Source organism: Buceros rhinoceros, unplaced genomic scaffold, assembly GCF_000710305.1.
Source record: "Buceros rhinoceros silvestris isolate BGI_N320 unplaced genomic scaffold, ASM71030v1 scaffold346, whole genome shotgun sequence".
Lineage (NCBI taxonomy): Eukaryota > Metazoa > Chordata > Aves > Bucerotiformes > Bucerotidae > Buceros > Buceros rhinoceros.
In genome coordinates, this window is record NW_010419155.1 from 44,907 (window position 1) to 47,743 (window position 2,837).

Below are 2,837 nucleotides of genomic sequence, written 5' to 3' on the forward strand. Positions count from 1 at the left end.
GCCAGTGCTTCTGCCTTTCAGGTTCCACCAAGAGCACTTTCAGTAGCTCCACTAGTTAGTACCAAAATCTTACTGCCAATGCAACACCAATGATCTGTACTTCAAGGGCACCTTTGATGTGGTGATCTCAAAGCAAGATCAATTAAGAGTTATCCCACACCCATGCTATGGATGGAAACATTGAATGTATGGAGAAATGAATCCTAAAATCATTGGCAACCTGGATGTGAAAACTGGAATTTCTATCCCTGTGAGAAAGTTAATATCAATGTTTGTTTTCTTCACCAGCCAGAAGAAAAAAAATTCTGGAAGAAGTCACAGCATTTTTTTCTGTATCAGATTCAAAATCAGGCGGAATGACATTGTATCTCTGGTGCTGTGTGTGTAACTCTTGGTCCTCTGCACTGCTGGACTCCAGCCTGTTCCAAAATGGATGGGACCAGTAGCCTGGCCGCTGCTGGAGGTGCCAGGTATCCAAACTATTATTGATGTTATGGCATCTTTGGCAAATGCTCTTTAATGCTATAGCAAGTCAAAGTCAAATACTTAATTTTAAATTTCCTATCTAGAAAAGAGACACCAAACAAACCTTTCCTGAAATGCGTCCCTGAAAAAAGTCGACTTGCTAGCAGCAGTCTCTGAGTGTACTGTTACAAATCTGACATGGTGTTTGGAGTACTCAGCCGGAGGCAGGTCAAGGAAGGAGCTGTGTATTGCTCACCTCATTTCAGAAGAGTCTCACCATGGCTGCCACACAGCGGTCCCTCTCTGGGAGAGCCCATGGATCATTAGAAGACAGAATACAGTTGGCTTTGGTTCTGGACTCTCTGCATCACAGTCGTAGTTGGCTGAGGAGGCGCATAAACCATTTCTGATTAGACGGAGCCTTCTCGTCCTCTTCCACACCCCTGAATGTTTACGTGCAGAGGGATGGGCCAGACAAGAAGGATGAGAGCTGGTGCTGTAACTGGGCACGTTGCCTTTGGTAAGCTCACTACCAGATTTTTGGTGTGGTACACGTAAACTCTGCAGGATTAAGTGAGGAAAAGCTTTCCCTCCCACACTAAGCTTTGTCCTGAGCACTGGTGGTCATGGGACTTACTTACACCCCAAAGCATATTTGGAAGCATTTAAACATGCAGCTGTGATAGCAGAAGGGGGAAATGGCTTCTCTGCAAGCGCTCGAGGCAAGGATTACGTCTCTGCAAATTGCCACAGGACGCGAGGGTTCTCTAAAGCTCACGCCTCCTTAAACACATGCGTATCTGTCTACGGGATGAAATTCTCTCCGCACTGACAGAGTGCAGTGACAGATGCTTTTCTTGCAGTGCAAGTGGTGGACTGGAAAATCTAGGCGATTTAATGGAAACAGTCCCTAAAGCTGAACAGATTCTCCAATTTGTCCTGTTGGGCAAACATCTGCATGCGAACAGATGCTTCTGCTTTAATCTTACCCTCTCGGTCTTGCATTTCCGGGTTATCCTTTTATGTGAGTCATAGGTTTTGTCTATACAAAGAGCAGCTTTCAACTGCCTCAAGTGAAGTATTTTTCCCGTACTTTAGCACTAATTAATCATTAAAGTGCCAAGATCAAAGGGTGGGGAACTACAACGTTGGTATGTTCCTATGATCACGTTGTGGCCAGTTCCTCTCATAAATACTGGTTTTTTGGGAGTTTTGATTCAGTTCTCCTCTGGAGAATGATTTGGCATGGTTTGAAAGATGGTGGGCTGCTTTTCTCTGCATCTTTCAAAAGTAAGAGGAGCTTTAACTCCACGAGGAACGTGGTGTCAGCCCCACAGTAAAAAGTCCAGTTACTGCTTCGGACGCACAGGCACCCAAAGAAGCCAGTGACTGAGGCGTGGGTGTAAAAACCTGACCTTGCAGAGAGAGAGACAGCAGTCCCTGTCCTGAAGACCTCGCTGGAGCCTAGAGACTTTCAAGGGTAACTGGAGGCAGTTCAGGGTGTAGACCTCACGCTAAGCCAATAAGACCTACCATTTAAGTGCTTAAGTTACTTCTGAAAGTGAAGCTTTTAAAATAATGCTGCTGCTTTTGAAAAAAAATGTAGCCTAAGGCCATGACTTCAGTGAAGCATTAACCTCAGTCTCAGATGGCTGTGGCTGTTGTCTCCTCACCTGAGAGGCTGGAGCTTGCGTGTAATGATGCTTCCAACCATAGGCAGCAGCGGGCACGGCAGAGGCGTAGGCTGGTGCCTGGGCTTTGCCTTTCCTTACGCTGATAACCTGCACCCTTCCCTGCAGCGACTGCCGGGGCCCCGACAGCCTTCCTGGGCTGTAGCCATAAAACTCACCTTCCCGTTACATCGTGCTTAGCTGTAGCTGGTACAAAATCCGCAGCGCCTAAATGCTGGGGATCTGATGGAGTGCAAAGTGGTCCTGCTGATGGTGACCGCCCGTGGACGGGAACAGAGTCCGGCTGCTCTGGAGAGAAGGGGGAGGGGGTGGTTTGTTTTGTTTTTGTGGGGAATGAGTTGACCGTAGGGCTTGGTCTCTCCTGCGTCTGGAGCAGGTGAGGCGAGCACTGGGGAGCAGCCGGGATGAGGCTGGGGTTGAAGGAGCAGCAGGGCAAGGCAAGCACATGTTGGTGACACAAGTAATGAAGCAGCTGTAAAATCACTGGCTGATAGACAGAATGGAGCAATACTATTGCTGAAATGTCTTTTTTTTTTTTTCCCCATGGTATGGGATGTTTGAAAAGGCCATTATTCCTCCTTTATAAATTATTTCCTTCTTTTTTCTTTGTTCTTTCTCCAGCTGTAAAATCACTGGCTGATAGACAGAATGGAGCAATACTATTGCTGAAATGTCTTTTTT